Source organism: Ranitomeya variabilis, chromosome 1 (genome assembly GCF_051348905.1).
Source record: "Ranitomeya variabilis isolate aRanVar5 chromosome 1, aRanVar5.hap1, whole genome shotgun sequence".
Classification (NCBI taxonomy): domain Eukaryota; kingdom Metazoa; phylum Chordata; class Amphibia; order Anura; family Dendrobatidae; genus Ranitomeya; species Ranitomeya variabilis.
The window spans coordinates 1,044,626,917-1,044,652,719 of record NC_135232.1 but is presented as its reverse complement, the minus strand read 5'-3'; the positions used below and the strand labels follow the sequence as shown (position 1 = coordinate 1,044,652,719).

The 25,803-nt window shown below is 42.8% G+C and overlaps 1 protein-coding gene across 2 annotated transcripts in view; it reads left to right on the top strand.

Moving 5' to 3' along the window:
• The window catches only part of CRACD (capping protein inhibiting regulator of actin dynamics), a 231,022-nt gene that overhangs the window by 79,320 nt on the left and 125,899 nt on the right, over positions 1-25,803 (top strand). The window contains exon 2 of one of the 2 annotated variants that reach the window (XM_077279724.1): positions 3,509-3,638. The exons of the other annotated variant lie outside the window; for it this stretch is intronic. The gene's annotated coding sequence lies outside the window, so the exon portion shown is untranslated. The remainder of the gene's footprint in view (positions 1-3,508; positions 3,639-25,803) is intronic. 2 annotated transcript variants of the gene reach the window in all.

Sequence of the window (25,803 nt, the reverse complement as noted above, 5' to 3'; positions counted from 1 at the left end):
GTTTTAAATACTCCTACCTACTTTTTACTGACTTACTAAAGCACTTTTTTTTTGTTTTGTAACCTCATTGAGCTTTGAACTTCACAGCTAGGTGTATGCAATCATGAGAAAAGCTACTTAAAGTGGCCACTTGCAAGTTGTTCTCCTGTTTGAATCTCCTCTGAAGAGTGGCATCATGGGCTCCTCAAAACAACTGTCAAATGATCTGAAAACAAAGATTATTCAACATAGTTGTTCAGGGGAAGGATACAAAAAGCTGTCTCAGAGGTTTAACCTGTCAATTTCCACTGTGAGGAACATAGTAAGGAAATGGAAGAACACAGGTACAGTTCTTGTTAAGGCCAGAAGTGGCAGGCCAAGAAAAACATCAGAAAGGCAGAGAAGAAGAATGGTGAGATCAGTCAAGGACAATCCTCAGACCATCTCCAGAGAGCTGCAGCATCAACTTGCTGCAGATGGTGTCAACTGTCTTTGTTTTCAGATCATTTGACAGTTATTTTGAGGAGCCCATGATGCCACTCTTCGGAGGAGATTCAAACAGGAGAACAACTTGCAAGTGGCCACTTTAAGTAGCTTTTCTCATGATTGCATACACCTAGCTATGAAGTTCAAAGCTCAATGAGGTTACAAAACCAAAAAAAGTGCTTTAGTAAGTCAGTAAAAAGTAGGTAGGAGTATTTAAAACAAGAAAATGATAAGGGTGCCCATACTTATGCACCTGTCAAATTTTGTTTGAATGCAGATTGCACATTTTCTGTTAGTACAATATTCCTCATTTCAAGGCAGAAACATTACTGTGTCCAACAGTTATTAGATATATGAAACTGAAATAGCTGTTGCAAAAAAATTTTTTTTTTATAAAACATTAGGCTTAAGATTAATAGGGGTGCCCAAACTTTTTCATATGACTGTATGGCTACAGGATCATAACCTACACTGGGTACAGCTACTACAAGAGCACAGGGAATCACATGGGCCATTTACCCCTTAGTGACGGAGCCAAATTTTTTAAATCTGACCAGTGGCACTTTATGTGGTAATAACTCTGCAAGGCTTCAACACATCCCAGTGATTTTGAGATTGTTTTTTCGTGACACATTATACTATATGATAATGGTAAAGTTAGGTCAATATGTTTTGTGTTTATTTATAAAAAATATCAAAAATGTGAGAAAAATGTTAAAAAATTAGCAATTTTTAGAATTTGAATGATTATCCCTTTAATCCAGATGGTCATACCACAGCAAACCTTTAATAAATAACATTTCCCACATGCCTGCTGTACATCAGCACCATCTGTAACATGTTGTTTTATTTTGGTAGCAGTAATTTTTCATTTTTTCAAGGATATTTACAAAATTTATTTCATTAGGGACTTATCCAGGTTTGAAGTGACTTTAGGGGTCCTATATATTGGGAAACCCCCAAACGTGATACCATTTTAAAAACAGCACCCCCTGACATATCGAAAACTGCTGTCAGGTAGTTTATTAACCCTTCAGGTGCTTTACAGGAATTAATGCAAAGTGGTATAACAGAAATGAAAATGTGTATTTTTACCACCTAAATGTCAGTAACTTCTGAACAGATTACTACAGCTGTCAGACTCTAAGGCCACTAATTGGTCGTGAATTGCCATCGCAAACATCAGGACCACACAAACATGATCTGAGGGCACCAATTTGGATAAAGAGGAAGCCCCCACACTCTATTAACCATTTATAATGATGTAGTCACTATCGACAGCAGCATCTAAGGGGTTAAACAGATTTGGATGGTGCAAACACTGATCGTGGCTGATACAGCAAGTTGTCAGCTATAGTGGACAGCCGACAGCTGCTGGATTGTCACCTGTATGGGGAGGATATTCTCTTATATCTCACGTCAGTTAAAAGACGTATTGGCGGTCATTAAGGGGTTAATGTCTGCTCATGTCCAGACATACTGTAGGATACTTTCCTGACATATACACCGGACATGGATTAGTAACATGGTGAGAATTTAGGCAAATATCTCTGAGTACAGTCTTAGAGGAAATGGATGGCATAACATATATTGAAATTACTCATGAATGTACCAATAAAGATTAATAGACGATCAAACAGATAATCCAAACAGTGGTTTTACATTTTTTTTACAACCAATTACTTGGGTCTCTCAGGCCTTTCATTGTCAGCATGCCCCTTAGGCCACTTCACACGTTCAGTATTTGGTCAGTATTTGACCTCAATATTTGTAAGCCAAAACCAGGAGTGGGTGATAAATACAGAAGTGGTGACGTGTTTCTATTATATTTTTCTTCTGATTGTTCCACTCCTGGTTTTGGCTTACAAATGCTGAGGTAAAAAACTCATCAAAGACCAAAAGTGTGAACGTGGCCTTAAAGGGGTTCTCCGAGCTGTGAAACTATGTCCAGTGTTTACACCTGGCCACCAGAGCTGCCTGCAGCTGATCGGGGAGGGTTCAGGGTGACGGATGTCCACTGATGTCAAACCGATAACTTATCAAAAGGAAATTACATGAATGAAGAACGCATCAAAAAAAATATACCAGCCCCAGCACCTCCTTTCTTAATGGATTCCTTTTCTTTCATACTATTTTGTCTTCTATTGCATTGAAAACTGAGACAAATGTAAAGAAATCGTGTCTGTTTCCCAAAAAAATCAGCCATGTCTCCTCTTCACTCTCTTTTGTCTGACTGTAAGACACAATGGCTGCAGCAGGAGCCTCTCCCCTTTGCCATGTCTACAGCAGGGCACAAAGATCATTAAACCTTGCCGATTGTGCCATCATTCACAAGCTGAAAATGGAACATGTAACCAGAAAATAAACCTCTGTGTTCTTTGCAGAATTTCTACAAGAAATCTTACAGAAATGTGTAGAAAATCTTGTAGATTTTCTCCAGTTTACCTCTTTTATGTAGTTTGGGGTATAATGGTCCTTTAATGTACTGTATATATAGAGCTGCAGCACCAGACACAGCCCATGAATAATGGTGACACTGTTTCTGGAAAAAAAATGGAGATTTTTTTCAATCTCAAGTCCCTTTTAAGGGAGTCCGTCAACCTAAACTGACTGTTCAAACTGGTGCACGATTGGCGTGGTCATTCAGTTCAGCGCACCTTCCCAATTATTTGTTTTCCATCTAGAGAGCGATGGAAATTAGGTGGGGAGGTGCACTGAACTGCTCAACAATGGCGAGGGTGCACCAAACACATGGGTTGAAAAGTCAATTTTGGCCAAAATACAGCGCAATCACTTCATCTTATTTGTAAGTCTGACACAGCTAGCAAAATGGGAAAATGTTATTTTTTTTAAAGATGATGTAAAGTCAGTTTCTGTACTCGATAAACATAATTTTTCAATCTTTTTAGGAAATGTAATTAATTTATGATTGAACTCTCGTTACATAATCTAATGACTAATGCAGCTCCGTTGTATACTACACTGTACAGTGAGGATCATACGGCAGGAGGACCACTGACTAATCACCTCTATTTTTATTTAGATCTTTTAAAAGGGGAGGTGATACGGATCGGTCCATGCAACTATCAGAATATGTGTGTCCCGCAATATCACTGACCAGCGGCCATTGAGAGCAAACTGCGAGGCTTCAGACAAGTTTCCAATATTCTGCGGTAGGTAAATGATTATGATGGGATTACAGGATAGCAGAATGGCAGATACAAATGTGACGATTATCAGTGGATTCCTGCCATCTGGTACTGTCACTGAGCTGTTGATTGTTGCTCTGGTCTTATTGACGAATTGGGTCCATTACGTCTACATAAAAAGAAGTAAGAGCTTATGTAGGCTTTGTACATGAGCAAAAGCACAGCAGCAGATCCAACCTTTATATGATCATTGGCCTGCTATCTCCTTTACTTTTGCTGGTGAATTGCACTCACTCCCCGCTCTTGCCCATGCACTGAGGCGTATTCAGTGTTTGGATATGTGACTTCTCCTGTCCCATTGTGCTTGAATTATCCATGGTCCTGGGGATCCAGATATAGCAATGCCAACTGCTGGGTAACAAGTTTATTTCAGGATATCTTAGAATTTCCTCTCCATTTTCTGCAGCTCAGAGCATATCAAATGAGCATGTCAAACCCTGTTATTTGGGATAAACCTATTAGCCCAGTAGCCGAGGTGACTCTAAACTCATGGATGAAGTTCTTAGACGATAAAAGGGGAGATTGAAAGAGCGCTCACAGAAAACTCGCTGCAGATCACTTAAAGTGGACCCGTCACCAGGTCCAAAATGTCCATTTTTCACTCTTATTTTATTCCCATTGCACTGCTGAGTATTCTGCTCTTCTCTTTTAAAAAAAAAATTCAGCACACGGTTCAGGAGCTATGAGCTTTTTTATTTACAAGTAATTTGTATTGTCTTTACTAAGGGGCGTGCCATTAGGCTGTGCTGCTTAATTACCCTGTAAGCCACGCCCTCTTAAAAAGAGCCTAAAAATTATCACCAAATAAAAAGGTCCATATCTCTGGAACCGTATATTGGATTTAAAAAAAAAAGAAAAAGCAGACTTATCAGTGGAGCAGAGGTAATAAAAAAGAGGTAAAAACTAGTCACTTCTGACATAGATACAGGTCCACTTTACATCACCCGATCCTGAACTTAGCTGCTTAAGATGGTCTTGCGGAGGGGTACCACTGGATATAGTAAAGCCCACTTACCTCTCAAAAATACTTTTTTATTTTGCTAAAAATCTCTCCCAGACTTCTATTTTAGTCATAGTTATTTCCAAAACTCTACTTTCTTAGACTCCTGAGACAAAGATGCATTGCTGTATAAGGTAAGATTTGTCTCTGAGGAGCCGGAGATAGCTGTAATGGCTTATTGATCCATTTCTAGGGGGAACTCGCTGTTTATTCTACATAATCAGAAGATGACTGAAGGCTTCTTGTACAAATTGTCTACTCATGTGACTTATACACTTACATTAGAGATAAGCACTTACCTGCATCATCATTCTGTCATTATCTGGGAAAGGTGAGTGACTCCAGTAACACGAGAATAGCACGCGTCTACATGTAATAACATGGTCGCACAATTGGGAACTCGTCTCCTTAGAAAACTTTTATTGTTCACTTTCCATTTGCTGGTCCAGTGAGATACCTTAAAAGCCTGTGCTGAATAGGTGTAATCTAAGAATTAGGATCTCGGAAGCAGTTTTTTTTTTCTGCTGCGCAATGGTGGTGTGACAAAGTAAGGCTACTTTCACACTAGCGTCGGTACAGGGCCGTAGCGCTGCGTCGGCCCGACGTACCGACGCATACTGTGCAAGCGCCGCACAACGGGGGCAGTGGATGCTGTTTTTCCACGCATCCGCTGCCCCATTGTGAGGTGCGGGGAGGTGGGGGCAGAGTTCCGGCCGCGCATGCGCGGTTGGAAATGGCGGACCGTCGGCACAAAAAAAGTTACATGTAACGTTTTTTGCGGCCGGCGGTCCGCCACAACACGACGCAACCGTCGCACGACGGATGCGACGTGTGTCAATACGTCGCAATGCGTCACTAATGTTAGTCTATGGGGAAAAAATGCATCCTGCAGACGACTTTGCAGGATGCGTTTTTTCGTCAAAACGACGCATTGCGACGTATGCAAAAAAACGCTAGTGTGAAAGTAGCCTAAGCAGATTGTTTAGTGACTGTCTCCTTGCTGCTCCTCCTTCCCTTTGTCTCTTCTTACTAAATAAAAAAATGTAAATTTAAAGGAAAATCAGAAGTCAGCTTTGGGTTATGGACAAATGGGCAATAAATAGAATTACAAAATAAAGGTACAAGAATGAATGTAATAAAAATAAAATATTAAAATGATTTAAAAAATATTTTTTTCTTCATTTTTTTTTTTTTTGTAAGAATTGGACGCCAAGACCAGTTTTCTAAGTTTAAGGTCAAAATTTTAGGCTTCCAAATTAAATAATACAAGTGGAAATTTGAGCTGAAGACATTTTCTAATGATAAAGGCTCTGAAGGTACGGCTCCCATCTTTGGGAACGGTCTGGAGTAACCTCTCCCGAAGGGCTCATTTCCACATGCGAGGCACACGTCCGTATCTCGCATGTGGAAACCAAGCTGTGGAGCCGGCACTCCAGAGCGGAGCGTGCGGCCGCATAGGAACACATGGAGCTGCACAGCTCCGCTCCAAAGTGCCGGCGCCAGAGCTGGGTTTCCACATGCGAGATACGGACGTGTGCCTCGCATGTGGAAATGAGCCCTAAAGGATATGGTAGTTATAGACACACGTCCTTTACTTTTACGTAGTAAGAATCTTAACAAAAAAAACCTCTTATCTCTAAGGCTGGGGTCACACTTGGCGTAAGACAATACACCACGTATTATACGTCCGTACTACGGCCGTAATACGGAGAAATGTTCCCAAAATATTGATCCGTAGTCAGGGTGTGTCAGCGTATTTTGCGCATGGCATCCTCCGTATGTAATCCGTATGGCATCCGTACTGCGAGATTTTCGCGCAGGCTTGCAAAACCGACATCTAATGGATTTATGTGCTCAAATGTTCGGGAAAACATATATACAGTATATATATATATATATATATATATGTCATTGAGACACATATATATATTTATATATTCTGTATTTAGATTTCATTCAGCGCGATATCTGTGAAAAGTCGGGAATTCAATTGCCGGCTTTTCATTTCTCCTGCCTAAACCCGACAGGATATGAGACATGGTTTACATACAGTAAACCATCTCATATCCCCTTTTTTTTGCATATTCCACACTACTAATGTTAGTAGTGTGTATGTGCAAAATTTCAGCGCTGTAGCTGCTAAAATAAAGGGTTAAATCGCGGAAAAAATTGGCGTGGGCTCCCGCGCAATTTTCTCCGCCAGAATGGTAAAGCCAGTGACTGAGGGCAGATATTAATAGCCAGGAGAGGGTCCATGGTTATTGGCCCCCCCGTGGCTAAAAACATCAGCCACCCCAGAAAAGGCACATCTGACAGATGCGCCTATTCTGGCACTTGGCCACTCTCTTCCCACTCCCCTGTAGCGGTGGGATATGGGGTAATGAAGGGTTAATGTCACCTTGCTATTGTAAGGTGACATTAAGCCAGATTAATAATGGAGAGGCGTCAATTATGACACCTATCCATTATTAATCCAATTGTATGAAAGGGTTAGAAAACACACACACACATGATTTAAAAGTATTTTAATGAAATAAACACAGCGGTTGTTTTAATAATTTATTGCTCTCTCAATCCATCAGCAACACCCTCGCTTGGAAAAATAATAAACGCACAAGATACATACCCTCAGCTGAACCGTCACGTCCCACGAGGTAAATCCATCTGAAGGGGTTAAAATATTTTACAGGCAGGAGCCCTGCAAATGCAGCTGTGCTCCGTGCCTGTAATCCCCGGCGAATGAAGGAAATGTAGGTCATTGACCTACATTTCCTTCAGTCGCGGTGATGCGCCCCCTGGTGGATGTCCTCATATGACCTGGAGCGTGGGAAAAAGTTCCCAGGCTGCAGTTCATGAGAACATCCAGCAGGGGCGCATCACCGCGACTCAATGTAAGTATAGATCACTGCTTTCCTTTCAGCACCCGGGGATTACAGGCACGAGCGAGTGGTTTATCGCAGCTCGTGCCTGTAATATTAGTTAACCCCTTCAGATGGATTACCTCGTTGGACGTGATAGGACATCAGAAGGTATGTATCTTGTGCATTTATTATTTTTCCAAGCGAGGGTGTTGCTGATGGATTGAGAGAGCAATAAATTATTAAAACAACCGCTGTGTTTATTTCATTAAAATACTTTTAAATCATGTGTGTGTGTGTTTTCTAACCTTTTCATACAATTGGATTAATAATGGATAGGTGTCATAATTGACGCCTCTCCATTATTAATCTGGCTTAATGTCACCTTACAATAGCAAGGTGGCATTAACCCTTCATTACCCCATATCCCACCGCTACAGGGAGTGGGGAGAGAGTGGCCAAGTGCCAGAATAGGCGCATCTTCCAGATGTGCCTTTTCTGGGGTGGCTGGGGGCAGATGTTTTTAGCCACGGGGGGGCCAATAACCATGGACCCTCTCCTGGCTATTAATATCTGCCCTCAGTCACTGGCTTTACCATTCTGGCGGAGAAAATTGCGCGGGAGCCCACGCCAATTTTTTCCGCCATTTAACCCTTTATTTTAGCAGCTACAGCGCTGAAATTTTGCACATACACACTACTAAAATTAGTAGTGTGGAATATGCAAAAAAAATGGGGATATGAGATGGTTTACTGCATGTAAACCATGTCTCATATCCTGTCGGGTTTGTGCAGGAGAAATGAAAAGCCGGCAATTGAATTACCGACTTTTCACTAACACCGCTGCGTATTTCTCGCAAGTCACACTGCTGGTCCGTGTGGAATCCGTATTTTTCTCGCCCCCATAGACTTTCATTGGCGATTTTTTTGCGCAATACGCTGACAAACGCAGCATGCTGCGATTTTGTACGGCCATAGAAAGCCGTATATTACGGATCCGTAATATACGGCTGATAGGAGCAGCCCCATTGAGAATAATTGTGCCGTATGTAATGCGAGTTTTACGGACGTAGTTTCTGCGCTCTTACGTCCGTAAAACTCGCAAGTGTGACGCCGGCCTAAAGGAAAAAACTGGATGGGAAATTTCATCACTAAAAATGTGACCCCATATGATTTTTCATATGGATCTCCCTGTCTTTTATATAAACCACTGATCCTATATTCCTATTAATCTCACCCCTCCCCCCAAAAAAATCTGTCCATACATTAGAAAGTTAGAAAAAGACTCGCTTATCTAAGTCATCAAGGAACGCACTACAAAACTTCATGTAACATTATATATTAAAATGCTTGCATTTTGTGCCCCCTCACCCGTGGAGTGGTGACACTCTGAGTCCCCTACACCAGCATTTGAGTTTCTTACTCCACAAGCACATGGATTGTATTTTAGGAAAATAGTAATGTAATTAATGTTAAGGCTGTGTTCACATTTCCCTACATTCTGTTTGTCTGTTCTGTTTAAAAAAACAAATGTAATTCACCGGCTAAAGTATTATACATGAGTTATGCAAACGTGAGAAGGGAGGCCCCATTGATTATTATGGGGTCTTTTTCCGTTCCGTTTTTTAGAAATGAAGAAATAGTTCTGAATTCAAAACTTTTTTTTTTCCATTCTGAAAACTGCCACAAAAGAAATTCCAGTCTGACCCCATAATAAGCAGTGGGGCCCCTGTGCTTTCGTGCTATGGATTCTTTATGCTGATGAATTACATTTGTCCGTTCCTCTAAGAGGAACATAAGCACGAAATGTTGTCTCCTCCACGGCCCAACACCTCGCTACCCACATTAGTAATCATCTCGGTCCTCTTGCTCTACAGCCTGAATGCACAGTCTGCAATACAATGCACAGCAATCAATTGCTTCTCTGCCTATCAATTCTGTGTGTGCCCGCTGCCCCATTCAGCACTCTTAGGGCCTGCGTTATTAAGGCTGTGCTGGGGTAAGATGCACCAATTTCATTAACAGGCGCACATCCAACAAATTACACCAACGAGGGGCTGGTGTACATTTCTGGTGCCATTTACGCAACCAAGGGGGTACAAATCTTGATAGGATTGTCAGCACAAACATTGACAGGCCCCATCCCAAGCCATCTTCACCCACTTAGGAAGAGCTGCCCAGGACTGGTATAAAAACATCAAATGTCACTCAAGTATTTTACCCCAGAATTCTGGGGCAGACATATTGATGAATTATGCCCTTAGTCTTTCCTCAAACAGCATACAGTATCTCCATCACTGCCCATGGAGCAGCACAGCAGTTCAGATGACTTTGCCATGCTGTTGCGCTCCGCATAGGCAGCAGCTGAGATGATAAAATGCTCAGTATAATCATTACTTTCTAGTGTTGCACTCTGCATTCATGCTTCAGGTGGCAGTAAGTGGGCTGCCTTACAATGAATTAAGTAGTTAGTACTGCAGCCATGTTGGATGGCAATAATTTTGGCTATAGGGAGACGAAATGCGGCACTCCCATAGAAATTGGTAAATCACAAAAATATGAAGGTGTAGTTCGCTCTGATATAAGAAGTTACATAGGTGGATTATAATGAGGGCAATCTGGGCTACCACCCGGGGCCCAAAGCTCCAGGGAGCCCATCGCCAGATTGTTCTCATCATATCCCGGAAGGGAACTTTCATGGTGCTATGCTGCCGATGATGCAAAATGGCTCCCGTCACCTCTGCTGTGATGTGCAGCTCGATGACGTCATCAGCTGTAGTTGGCGCGATGACGTCATCATGCAAGCATGTACGCGCTGGGCAGACTAGAAGTGGAGCCTCGGGGACCTAAGCAGAGCGCCAGAGGAACAGGAACAAGGTGAGTATGCCTGTATGTGTTTTTTTTTAATATTAATATGTGTATGGGATGTGAGGGCTCAGATTGTATATAGGAAGCTATGTGCAGGCCTATATAGGGGATCATATGGTATATAGGAGAGTATGTGCAGTTTCACACTGCATATAGGAGTCTATATGGGGGCTCATAGTGTATATAGGAGGTTATATAAGGGTTCACACTGTATATAGGAGGCTTTATGGGGATCGCACTGTATATAGGAGGCTATGTGCAGGCCCACATTGTATATAGGAGGCTATATGGGGATCATACTGTATATAGGAGGTTATATAGGGGTTCACACTGTATATAGGAGCCTGTGTGAAGGCTTACATTGTATATAGGAGGCTATTTGGATGCTCACACTGTATATAGGGGCTGAAACTGTACAGTGGGTACGGAAAGTATTCAGACCCCTTTAAATTTTTCACTCTTTGTTTCATTGCAGCCATTTGGTAAATTCAAAAAGTTCATTTTTTTATCATTAACACTCTGCACCCCATGTTGATCAAACTCCCCCCCAGAAATGTAGACATTTTTGCATATATATTAAAACAGAAAAACTGAAATATCACATGGTCGTAAGTATTCAGACCCTTTGCTCAGACACTCATATTTAAGTCACATGCTGTCCATTTCCTTGTGATCCTCCTTGAGTTGGTTCTACTCCTTCATTGGAGTCCAGCTGTGTTTAATTAAACTGATAGGACTTGATTTGGAAAGGCACACACCTGTCTATATAAGACCTCACAGCTCACAGTGCATGTCAGACCAAATGAGAATCATGAGGTCAAAGGAACTGGCCAAGGAGCTCAGACAAAATTGTGGCAAGGCACAGATCTGGCCAAGGTTACAACAGAATTTCTGCAGTAATCAAGGTTCCTAAGAGCACAGTGACCTCCATAATCCTTAATTGGAAGAAGTTTGGGACCACCAGAAGTCTTCCTAGACCTGGCCGTCCAGCCAAACTGAGCAATTGTGGGAGAAGAGCCTTGGTGAGAGGTAAAGAAGAACCCCAATATCACTGTAGCTGAGCTCCAGAGATGCAGTAGGGAGATGGGAGAAAGTTCCACAAAGTCAACTATCACTGCAGCCTTCCACGAGTCCGGCATTTATGGCAGAATGGTGCGACGGAAGCCTCTCCTCAGTGCAAGGCATATGAAAACCTGCATAGAGTTTGCTAAAAAACACATGAAGGACTCCCAGGCTATGAGAAATAAGATTCTCTGGTCTGATGAGACAAAGAGAGACCTTTTTGGTGATAATTCTAAATGGTATGTGTGGAAAAAAAACAGGCACTCATCATCACCTGCCCAATACAATCCCAACAGTGAAACATGGTGGTGACAGCATCATGATATGGGGCTGTTTTTCAGCTGCAGGGACAGGACGACTGGTTGTCATTGAAGGAAACATGAATATGGCCAAATGCAGAGATATCCTGGATGAAAACCTCTTCCAGAGTGCTCTGGACTTCAAACTTGGCCGAAGGTTCACCTTCCAACAAGACAATGACCCTAAGCACACAGCTAAAATAACAAAGGAGTGGCTTCAGGAAATCTCTGTGACCATTCTTGACTGGCCCAGCCAGAGCCCTGACCTAAACCCAATTGAGCATCTCTGGAGAGACCTGAAAATGGCTGTTCACCAACGTTCACCATCCAACCTGACAGAACTGGAGAGGATCTGCAAGGAAGAATGGCAGAGGATACCCAAATCCAGGTGTGAAAAACTCGTTGCATTATTCCCAAGAAGACTCATGGCTGTACTAGCTCAAAAGGGTGCTTCTACTCAATACTGAGCAAAGGGTCTGAATACGTATGACCATGTGATATTTCAGTTTTCTTTTTTAATAAATTTGCAAAAATTTCTACATTTCTGTTTTTTTTCATTCAGTCAAGATGGGGTGCAGAGTGTATTAATGAGAAAAAAAAATAACTTTTTTGAATTTACCAAATGGCTGCAATGAAACAAAGAGTGAAAAATTTCAAGGGGTCTGATTACTTTCCGTACCCACTGTATATAGGAGCCTATGTGAGGCCTCACACTGTATATAGGAAGCTATGTGCAGGCCTATATAGGGGCTTATACGGTATGTAGGAAGCTATGTGCATGCAGTTTCACACTGTATATAGGAGGCTATGTGCGGGCTCATACTGTATATAGGAGGTTATATTGGGGCTTACACTGTATATACTGTAAGAACCTATATGAGGTCTCACATTGTATATAGGAGGCTATATGGGGGACCACACTGTATATAGGAGGCTATATAGGGGCTCACATTGTATATAGGAGTCTATGTGAGGGCTCACACTGTATATTGGAGGCTATATTGGGGCTCTCACTGTGTATAGGAGCCTATGTGAGGGCTCACACTGTATATAGGAGGCTATACGTGGGCTCATTCTGTATGTAAGGAGTTATGTGCAGGCTCATACTGTAAATAGGAGGCTATGTGCGCCTCATACTGCATATAGAAGGCTATGTGTGCCTCATACTGCATATAGAAGGCTATGTGTGCCTCATACTGTATATAGGAGGCTATGTGCAGGCTTACACTGTATATTGGAGGCTATATAAGGGCTTACACTGTATATAGAAGGCTATGTGCAGTCTCACACTGTATATAGGAGGCTATGTGCATGCTCACATTGTATATAGTAGGCTATATAGGGGCTCATACTGTATATTGGAGGCTATATGCCGGCTCATACTGTATATAGGAGGCTTTTATAGGGGCTCATATTGTATATAGCAGGCTATGTGCATGCTCGCACTGTATATAGAAGGCTGTATAGTGGCTCACTGAATATAGGAGTCTATGTGCAGGCTCACACTGTATATAGGAGGCTATGTACAGGCTCACACTGTATATAGTAGGCTATATGAGGGCTCATACTATATATAGGAGGGCTATAAGCAGGTTCATACTGTAGATGGGAGGCTATATGAGGCCTCATATTGTATATAGGGAGCTATTTTCTGGCTCATACTGTATATAGGAGGTTATATAGCGGCTCATACTGTATACAGGGAGGTATTTCCAGGCTTATACTGTAAATAGGATGCTATACAAGGGCTCATACTGTATATAGGAGGCTATGTGCAGTCTCACACTGTATATAGGATGCTATATAGGGGCCTGCATTGTATATAGGACGCTATGTGCAGGCTCATACTGTACATAGGGGCTCATACTGTATGTAGAAGGCTACATAGGGGCTCATACTGTATATAGGAGGCTATTTGAGGGCTCACATTGTATATAGGAGGCTATATGGGGGCTCACACTGTATATACGAGACTGTGAGGGCTCACATTGCATATAGAAGGCTATGTGTGCCTCATACTGTATATAGGAGGCTATGTGCAGGCTTACACTGTATATTGGAGGCTATATAAGGGCTTACACTGTATATAGAAGGCTATGTGCAGTCTCACACTGTATATAGGAGGCTATGTGCATGCTCACATTGTATATAGTAGGCTATATAGGGGCTCATACTGTATATTGGAGGCTATATGCCGGCTCATACTGTATATAGGAGGCTTTTATAGGGGCTCATATTGTATATAGCAGGCTATGTGCATGCTCGCACTGTATATAGAAGGCTGTATAGTGGCTCACTGAATATAGGAGTCTATGTGCAGGCTCACACTGTATATAGGAGGCTATGTACAGGCTCACACTGTATATAGTAGGCTATATGAGGGCTCATACTATATATAGGAGGGCTATAAGCAGGTTCATACTGTAGATGGGAGGCTATATGAGGCCTCATATTGTATATAGGGAGCTATTTTCTGGCTCATACTGTATATAGGAGGTTATATAGCGGCTCATACTGTATACAGGGAGGTATTTCCAGGCTTATACTGTAAATAGGATGCTATACAAGGGCTCATACTGTATATAGGAGGCTATGTGCAGTCTCACACTGTATATAGGATGCTATATAGGGGCCTGCATTGTATATAGGACGCTATGTGCAGGCTCATACTGTACATAGGGGCTCATACTGTATGTAGAAGGCTACATAGGGGCTCATACTGTATATAGGAGGCTATTTGAGGGCTCACATTGTATATAGGAGGCTATATGGGGGCTCACACTGTATATACGAGACTGTGAGGGCTCACATTGCATATAGGAGGCTATATAGGGGCTCACACTGTGTATAAGAGGCTATGTGAGGGCTCACATTGTATATAGGAGGCTATATGGGGGCTCACACTGTATAAGAGGCTACGTACAAGCTAACACTATAAAGAAGGCTATATAGGGGTTCATACTGTATATAACAGGGTATGTGCAGGCTCACAATGTATGTAGGAGGCTATAGAGGAGCTCATACTGTGTACAGGAGGCTCATACTCTATATAGAAAGCTATGTGTGGGTTCACTGTAAATAGGAGGCTATATAGGGCTCATACTGTGTATAGGGAGGTATGTGGGGCTTAAACTGTAAAGAGGGAGTTATGTGAGTGCTCATACTGTGTCTAGGTTGCTATTCAATCTGGGGGCATATTGCCTGGACCTGTGAGCTGTTATCCTCATTGCAGTACGGCTTATGGTCTCCTTTTCTTGTCCTGATTGAAGGAACTCCCTGATAAGCCCCTGGATGACCAAAAGAGTAGGAAATGCGTCGGAAGAAGATGCCATTAAGCTAAGTACACAACTGTTCAGACCATATAAGGTATATATATATTAGTCATAATGGGTCATACTGTATATAAGGGGATGTCGGCATACTTAATTCTGCTCAATATTAAGGCATGCAATTATTAATAATTATATTTTTATATTATCTTAATATTAAGCAGAATTAATTTCAGCCTACTGGTTCAGCCGCCACAACAATCACAGTTTGTCATTTGGCCCTTGGGAAAATGAATCTCCCACCCCTGGCCTATGGTGTATAGTGCTATTTAATGTAGGAAAAATTAGTGCAGCGCACGTAGCGCACCACTATCTCTGTTGTTGTGCGTGTACAGATGTGGACCTGAGCGCCTGTGTTACTCACATGACCTACCACATGATCTATCGGGGGATCATGTGACATGTCACGTGATATATCGGGTACCTGGGTGGGGCGTCCACACCTTCTAAACTGGCTGGGGCCCCGACTATCTTAATCCGCCCCTGAGGAGATACCTATTTTATCATTGAATTCACTGTATAAGTAATGTAGCAATGTTCCGTGGTTTTACGTGCCATGCTCTGAGGTAGGCAGGCTTATCCTCTGGGTTCTGTCCATAGTTTTCTGCTCAGCTCTTAATATAACATTGTAGATATTCCAGATGTAGGAATTGTGACTAAATACAGGCTTCTTGAGACAGAATACAAGTACTGTACCGCCCTTTGCTTTGCCCTGCAAGTCGTACAGCAGACATACTGATCCTTCCAGCAGGCCGATGGTGGAGACAAGGCCGGACCGTCTCTCCTGCCACCGCCTGCACTAACAGGGCCGCAGTGACGGCCGTATCTATCTGCGCCTGTGTAAGGTTTGTTTTTTAGTCAAGTTTCATTTTGTATTTTACACCATATACTGTATATATGTGCAATTTTACATTTTTATTTCAGTAATCCTTAGGAAAAACATGGCAGATGAAATAGAAGCAATACAAGATATTCAGGAGGAATTGCTGAGTGCTAAGATTTCAGGTAAAATCTCCCAAGGCTTTTGGGTTACAAATTAGAGACAGAATCCATGATAATTAGCCCCCCGTGCAGGTGCATTATGTCATGAACGATTTGTACCTTTGGTGAAGTCCAGGCTGAGAGCTTTCTTCATACAAAGACTATAATATATATATATATATATATATATCGATCTGAAGTACAAAAGCACAATCGAATGTATGGCTGATAACCTATAACATATCATTATCACACCGCTATAACAAAAGAACATGGTGCACACTCCAGATGTGCCAACGGCAGCCCGTCTCTAGCTGGCTGGTGCCCATGATGGCTGCCAGTCACTAGTCCATCCACTAGTTTTACATCTATCAACCTGGGATCACCTCAAAATCTGAACTGCAAAGGTGAAATACCAAAATCAGGTCTCTTAAATAAGTACACCTACCGTTAGAAAAAAAGAATACTAGGATGCAATACTTGCCAACTTCCAGCAATTTCCTTCTTTGCAGCTAGTTTACGTTCTAGATGCCATGGCTGCTCCTGCATACTTCCTCCTATCTCTTCCTAGTAAGGTTGGAAAATGCGCAATACCTCTTAAAAGGAAACTCATAAATGTCCAAACAATGAATAACTGGCACTTCACAATACATAATCATCATATTCAGACTTGCATATAAAATAGCTGAAATGAAGAGATCCAGAATAAAATTAAAATATACAATGCTTTATTGACAAATTATTAAGATATATATATATATATATATATATATATATATATATATATATATATATATATATATATAATACAGTGCAGTATAATACGAGAGCGCCCTATCTAAAGGTGGGACGCTGAGTCACAATATTCAATTTTAAAGACCCATGTCAAAAACAGGTATATTCCGTATCTCCTATCCATGCTATCCGGCTCAATATTGGCCACCTAAGTATGCACACAATAAAATATGTATATATATTACCAGAAGCAGTGGTCGGGGATGAATAACCGCCTTGTAGCAAGCACAGCGTCCCACCTCACCCCAACACACGTGTCGCAACCAGCTTCTTCCGGGGGCGTGTTATATATATATATAGACAAAATGGAACAGCACAATGCTCACCGGTGGGTGCCTGGCTTCCTGGGTAGAATGGTCCACTCATCTACCCACCATGTATACAAAATAGAAAAAAGAAGGCAGCACTCCAAGTCCTTTTGAAGGTGAAAAAAGTGTGAAGTTTATTCAACCCACATCTCTGTGCGACGTTTCGGCTCCACTGAGCCTTTCTCAAGCTTGAGAAAGGCTCAGTGGAGCTGAAACATCGCACAGAGATGTGGGTTGAATAAACTTCACACTTTTTTCACCTTCAAAAGGACTTGGAGTGCTGCCTTCTTTTTTCTATTTTGTATATATATATATATAATAATTTATCAATAAAGCATTGTATATTTTAATTTTATGCTGGATGTCTTCATTTCGGCTATTTTATATGTAAGTCCGAATATGATGATTACCTCTTAAAGGGAATCTGAGAACAGCATAACGTAGGAGTAAAGACCCTGATTCCAGTGATGTGTCACTTCTTGGGCTGCTTTCTGCAGTTTTGAGAAAATCAGTTTTCTCTGCTGAAGATCTACCAGTTCTCTCAATGCTGACCTCTGTATAACCCCGCCCACACCACTGATTGGCAGCTTTCTGTTTACACTGTGCATAGGCAGAAATCTGCCAATCAGTGGTGGGCGCGGGGTTATAAAGTGCTCATGAATATGGAGGACTACATTGCAGTAGGTTTACTACTCCTCTAATGATAATCTACTGTCAATAAAACAGTGATTTTATTAAAACTGCAGCAAGAAGCCCAGTAAGTGATAAATCACTGGAATCAGAGTCTCTCTCTGGTGACAGATTCCCTTTAACTTAGACTCCTTGGTGCCTTTCAGGTATCTAGGATGTTCATGGTGCACTTGATTATGGAACCCACACCATAGCTGGCTGTTATGATCAGGGAGCATCTTATGCGACCCTTGCTGCTATAGTTTGTATATAGAGCAGCATAAAGATGCCCATGTTCATTCCAGTGGCTGAATAATGTCCCTGTTGAGCCTCTGCACGTCGCTATGCGTCGTTTTGTAGAAAAAACGCATCCTGCAAAAGTGCTTGCAGGATGCGTTTTTTCGCCATAGACTAGCATTAGCAACACAGTGCGACACATTGCCACACGTCGCAACCATCGTGTGACGGTTGCGTCGGACCGTCGCCACCAAAAAACGTTGCATGTAACGTTTTTTGGTGCGTCGTGACCGTCTTTTCCGACCACGCATGCGCGGCCGGAACTCCGCCCCCACCTCCCCGCACCTCACAATGGGGCAGCGGATGCGTTGAAAGACAGCATCCGCTGCCCCCGTTGTGCGGCGCTTTCACTGCTTGCGTCGGTACGTCGCAACGACGCAATTCGTTGTGCGTCGTACGACGCTAGTGTGAGAGTAGCCTAACAGAACAGAAGTAGCTGGGTGAGCAGCCACAGGAGGGCTAATACTACAATATGGTATAATAACTTTTAGGTTGTGTTTACACTAACTTTTTTATTATCATTATTCTGATCTGTCAAAAGAGCAGGAGAGCAGAAATAAAAAGCTTAGTTACAGGACCCAATCTGATGGGTCCTATAATTGAGCCAATTTGTAATTTTAATAGAATGTCACACATTTGCATCCATTCAATTTGATATCCCTTTTTTTGAGAATTAAAAAATAAACAGTGGTCTTCAGAACTTTAAAGGGAATCTGTCAGTAGGATCAACTCTCCTAAGCCGTCTACAGTATATGGGCATACAGGTCATAGGAAGCTTAATAAAGTGATACCTTGATATCTGCAATCTGATGTCTTATTACAGAGAAATCCATGTTTTTCTTATTTGTAAATGAGCTGTTCCAGGCTATGGGCCGGACACTGATGTGCATGAGAATCTGTTCCCACGGCTTATTATAAATAAAAGGGGAGTTATCAGTGTGAGACAAGTTGGATTGTTACATGTGTACAGGATCAGAATCAATAACAACACAAGAATCCATCACCAGAACGACCAGCAGTACAGAAATACATCACTAGAACCCCCATCAGTACAGAAACACAGCATCACAAAACTCTTCAGTACAGAAATACATCACCAGAAGCATCAGCAGTACAAAAATGCATCATGAGAACCACCAGCAGTGCATATATTCATCATCAGGACAACCAGCAGTACAGAAATTCGTCATCAGAACCACCAGTAGCACATAAATACATCTGCATAACCCTCATCACTAGAGAAACACAGCATCAAAATCCTCATCAGTACAAGACTACCTCACAAGAACCACCATCAGCACAGGAATACATCACCAGGACCACTATCAGTACATGAATACATCACTTAGACCACCATAAGTATATGAATTCAGCACCAGAACCACCATTAGATCCATATACATTTGCATTGCATCATCTTACAATTTCCAGTACGTCCTTAGCAATGGTAAGGAGATACTGGGAGTTGTTACTATTAGTCATCAACAGACTGCAGACCATACAGGAACCAGAGTACTGATGAGAATTAGTCAGTGTCACAAAGAATTACATCCAGGTACCTTATAGATGATGGTGTCTCTGATTGGAGTTGTTTCTCTCTTTTCTTCATCTTGTACAGACTTTTCACAGTCACAGCTCGTCTCTGCAGATATCCATCTGCCGGTCTTGTGCAGCAAATCCCCACATGATACCCTTAAAAATAGTCATTATAATGCTCCTGAATAAAAATATCTTCTCTACGTGGTGCCTCTGAATAAATAATTGTGTTCTCTGCACAAAATATGACCCATGCACGGCCCCTCTTATGGCACATGCCCTCCATGCTGCCTTTTCCATATTGGGCCCCATCTTCACACTGTCCTCACACACTGTGCCACACTGTGCCCCCTACACTGACCAGTCTCTATACTGTTCTCCCTCATCACACTCCCCCTCCTCAACATACAGTCCCCTTTTTTTCTGTGGTCTCACACTGTCCCCCCATACTGCCCCCTCTCCATACCGCCTTCCCACACTAACCAGTCTCTAGTCTGTGCCCCCTCACATTTTTTTATCCCATAGTGTCTCCTCACACTATTTTCCTCAATAATCTCCTGACACATAACCCCCATTCCTCATACTGTTTCCACACTCATCCCCCCTCGCTCCCCATACTGTGTTCTCTTACATTCCCCCTGCACACCATACTTTGTCCGCATCCATCCTGCCCCTTCGCTCCCCATACCATGCCTCAAATTTACCACCCACTCACTCCCCATACTGTACTCAACTTTCTCCCCCTCGTTCACCATACTGTGTCTACACCCATTTCGCCTCATTGCTTCTCATACTGTGTCTGCACTCATTCTCCCGCGCTCCCCATACTGTGTCCGCATACTTTCCCCCATATTGTGTACTCAAATGTCTTCTCCCTTTCCCCTAATTACAATAAATCTTCAGCTCCATTGGAGCACTTACCACACCAAACTTCTGCCGCCTATGCAGTGCCAAGGACGTCAGCAGTGTGATCACATGACCCCATCATGCTGCTTGCGTCACCCTGACCTGGAAGTGCCAGCAGTCAGGGATTCAATTGCACTGCACCTTCTCTGAGCTGGCTGTCAGCTTGACAGACGGCTCAGAGAATGGTCGACTCCCACTAACGGGGATGTCAAAATGCAACCATTGGGGAGAAAGCAAGGGCTGCTGAATCAGGCGGACCGACAGTGTCCCCTTGACGGTTGTGCTCAGGGTAAATGCCCCGCCTTCCTCCCCACCTTATATATGCCCCCAATCTACGTGCATATAGGGCGGATACTACTGACAGATTACTATATATACAGTACAGACCAAACGTTTGGACACACCTTCTCATTTAAAGATTTTTCTGTATTTTCATGACTATGAAAATTGTACATTCACACTGAAGGCATCAAAACTATGAATTAACACATGTGGAATTATATACTTAACAAAAAAGTGTGAAACTGAAATTATGTCTTATATTCTAGGTTCTTCAAAGTAGCCACCTTTTGCTTTGATGACTGCTTTGCACACTCTTAGCATTCTCTTGATGAACTTCAAGAGGTAGTCACTGGGAATGGTTTTCACTTCACAGGTGTGCCCTGTCAGGTTTAATAAGTGGGATTTCTTGCCTTATAAATGGGGTTGGGACCATCAGTTGTTTCACACTTTTTTGTTAAGTATATAATTCCACATGTGTTAATTCACAGTTTTGAAGCCTTCAGTGTGAATGTACAATTTTCATAGTCATGAAAATACAGAAAAATCTTTAAATGAGAAGGTGTGTCCAAACTTTTGGTCTCTACTGTATGTGTGTGTGTGTGTGTGTATGTATATATATATATATATATATATATATATATATATACTAGATGGTAGCCCGATTCTAACGCATCGGGTATTATAGAATATGTATGTAGTTTATTTATGAAGATTTTAGAAAAATACATTGAATACAAAGGATTCGGCCGGCCGCGACCAATTAGCGAAGGGTGGTTCAAATCCCGCGCCAATTCGGTGCCTGTCGCTAATTGTTCGCGGCCGTGTAGTATATAACAGGCCACGTAGTATATTGCACAGCCACGTAGTATATAGCACAGCCACGTAGCATATAGCACAGCCCACGGAGTATATAGCACAGCCCACAGAGTATATAGCACAGCCCACAGAGTATATAACACAGCCCACGGAGTATATAGCACAGCCACGTAGTATATAGCACAGCTACGTAGTATATAGCACAGCCACGTAGTATATAGCACAGCCATGTAGTATATAGCACAGCCACGTAGTATATAGCACAGCCACGGAGTATATAGCACAGCCACGGAGTATATGGCACAGCCCACGGAGTATATAGCACAGCCACGTAGTATATAGCACAGCCCACGGAGTGTATAACAGCCCACATAGCGTATAACACAGCCACGTAGTATATAACAGCCCACGCACGTAGTGTATAACACAGGCCACGTAGTGTATAACACAGGACACGTAGTGTATAACACAGCCCACGTAGTATATTGCACAGCCCACGTAGTATATTGCACAGCCCACGCAGTACATTGCACAGCCCACGCAGTACATTGCACAGCCCACGTAGTACATTGCACAGCCCACATAGTACATTACACAGCCCACGTAGTACATTGCACAGCCCACGTAGTACATTGCACAGCCCACGTAGTACATTGCACAGCCCACGTAGTACATTGCACAGCCCACGCAGTACATTGCACAGCCCACATAGTATATTGCACAGCTCACGTAGTACATTACACAGCCCACGTAGTACATTGCACAGCCCACGTAGTATATTACACAGCCCATGTATTATATTGCACAGCCCACGTATTATATTGCACAGCCCACGTAGTATATTGCACAGCCCACGTAGTACATTGCACAGCCCACGTAGTACATTGCACAGCCCACGTAGTACATTGCACAGCCCACATAGTACATTGCACAGCCCACGTAGTATATTGCACAGCCCACGTAGTATATTGCACAGCCCACGTAGTATATTGCACAGCCCACGTATTATATTGCACAGCCCACGTATTATATTACACAGCCCACGTATTATATTGCACAGCCCACGCAGTATATAGCAATGTGGGCATCATATCCCTGTTAAAAAAAAGAATTAAAATAAAAAATAGTTATATACTCACCTTCCGTTGGCCCCGGATCCAGGCGAAGCGGTTACCGACGCTCCTTGTGCGCTCCGGTCCCAAGAGTGCATTGCGGTCTCGCGAGACGGCTACATCATCATCTTGCGAGATCGCAATGCATGGAGCGGTCACGGAGCGTTGCGAGGAGCGGGAAAGGCCGGTTCTGGATCCGAGGGGCCGACGGATGGTGAGTATATAACTATTTTTTTTTATTATTATCATTTTTAACATTAGATATTTTAACTATTGATGCCGCATAGGCAGCATCAATAGTAAAAAGTTGGTCACACAGGGTTAATAGCAGCAGTAACGGAGTGCATTACACCGCGGCATAACGCCGTCCATTACCCCTGCCATTAACCCTGTGTGAGCGCTGACTGGAGGGGATTACGTGGCCGTTTTGCCGCGACCAATCAGCGACTTGGATTTCCATGACAGACAGAGGCTGCGACCAATGAATATCCGTGACAGACAGACAGAAGGACAGAAAGACGGAAGTGACCCTTAGACAATTATATAGTAGATATATATATATATATATATATATATATATATATACTAGATGGTAGCCCGATTCTAACGCATCGGGTATTCTAGAATATGTATGTAGTTTATTTATGAAGATTTTAGAAAAATACATTGAATACAAAGGATTCAGCCGGCCGCGACCAATTAGCGAAGGGTGGTTCAAATCCCGCGCCAATTCGGTGCCTGTCGCTAATTGTTCGCGGCCATGTAGTATATAACAGGCCACGTAGTATATTGCACAGCCACGTAGTATATAGCACAGCCACGTAGCATATAGCACAGCCCACGGAGTATATAGCACAGCCCACAGAGTATATAGCACAGCCCACGGAGTATATAACACAGCCCACGGAGTATATAGCACAGCCACGTAGTATATAGCACAGCTACGTAGTATATAGCACAGCCACGGAGTATATAGCACAGCCCACGGAGTATATAGCACAGCCCACGGAGTATATAGCACAGCCACGTAGTATATAGCACAGCCCACGGAGTGTATAACAGCCCACATAGCGTATAACACAGCCACGTAGTATATAACAGCCCACGCGCATAGTGTATAACACAGGCCACGTAGTGTATAACACAGGACACGTAGTGTATAACACAGCCCACGTAGTATATTGCACAGCCCACGTAGTATATTGCACAGCCCACGCAGTACATTGCACAGCCCACGTAGTACATTGCACAGCCCACATAGTACATTGCACAGCCCACATAGTACATTGCACAGCCCACGTAGTACATTGCACAGCCCACATAGTATATTGCACAGCTCACGTAGTACATTGCACAGCCCACGTAGTATATTGCACAGCCCACGTAGTATATTACACAGCCCACGTATTATATTGCACAGCCCACATAGTATATTGCACAGCCCACGTAGTACATTGCACAGCCCACGTAGTACATTGCACAGCCCACATAGTACATTGCACAGCCCACATAGTACATTGCACAGCCCACGTAGTACATTGCACAGCCCACGTAGTATATTGCACAGCCCACGTAGTATATTGCACAGCCCACGTAGTATATTGCACAGCCCACGTAGTATATTGCACAGCCCACGTAGTATATTGCACAGCCCACGTATTATATTGCACAGCCCACGTATTATATTGCACAGCCCACGTATTATATTGCACAGCCCACGCAGTATATAGCAATGTGGGCATCATATCCCTGTTAAAAAAAAGAATTAAAATAAAAAATAGTTATATACTCACCTTCCGTTGGCCCCGGATCCAGGCGAAGCGGTTACCGACGCTCCTTGTGCGCTCCGGTCCCAAGAGTGCATTGCGGTCTCGCAAGATGATAACGTAGCGGTCTCGCGAGACGGCTACATCATCTCGCGAGATCGCAATGCGTGGAGCGGTCACGGAGCGTTGCGAGGAGCGGGAAAGGCCGGTTCTGGATCCGAGGGGCCGACGGATGGTGAGTATATAACTGTTTTTTTTTATTATTATCATTTTTAACATTAGATATTTTAACTATTGATGCCGCATAGGCAGCATCAATAGTAAAAAGTTGGTCACACAGGGTTAATAGCAGCAGTAACGGAGTGCGTTACACCGCGGCATAACGCCGTCCATTACCCCTGCCATTAACCCTGTGTGAGCGCTGACTGGAGGGGATTACGTGGCCGTTTTGCCGCGACCAATCAGCGACTTGGATTTCCATGACAGACAGAGGCTGCGACCAATGAATATCCGTGACAGACAGACAGAAGGACAGAAAGACGGAAGTGACCCTTAGACAATTATATAGTAGATATATATATATATATATATATATATATATATATATATATATATATATATATAAGGATAGCAGAGGGAGTGGTAACTAACTTCCATTTTTTTACATTATGGGAAACGAAACAGATGGCAATCCATTATGCTTGCATCCTGTGCATATAAAAACAGGGATCCTCAGAGACAACGCTAAGTAAGAATAAATAGGTTCAAAATAGAATGAAACCAGATCTTTATGTGTCTGTAGCCCTTCTGTTTGCATCTTTAACTAGATCCATTCTGGATTCCGAATGCTAGTGTGAACTTACTATAGCTTTGCCATTTAGTTGTGTAGCAGAAATTCTTATTGCGTCGCCAAAGCACAGAAACTGAGGCTGCACACTCCTAGAGCCCCAGGACCAGCAGCAGACAGAGCCCTGTGCACACAGAAGCATTCAAAGCCAGAAGAAACCTCACTGTGATGCTGGTACTGCAATCAGTGACCTTTGCTGCAGAGTCCCTGCTGGATATGGATGTAGGGGAGACAGTGCAGCACACACTGTCTGTTGCTGGAGCTGGACTGTCAGTCACAAGAAGAGCGTCTCTACTTCTGGAGCTCAAAAAGGAGGACTACGCTAACAATATTACAAAGTTAAAGATTTTTTCCCCTCTTCATAGATAGGTATTATCACATAGTGCTTGTAAATTTTGC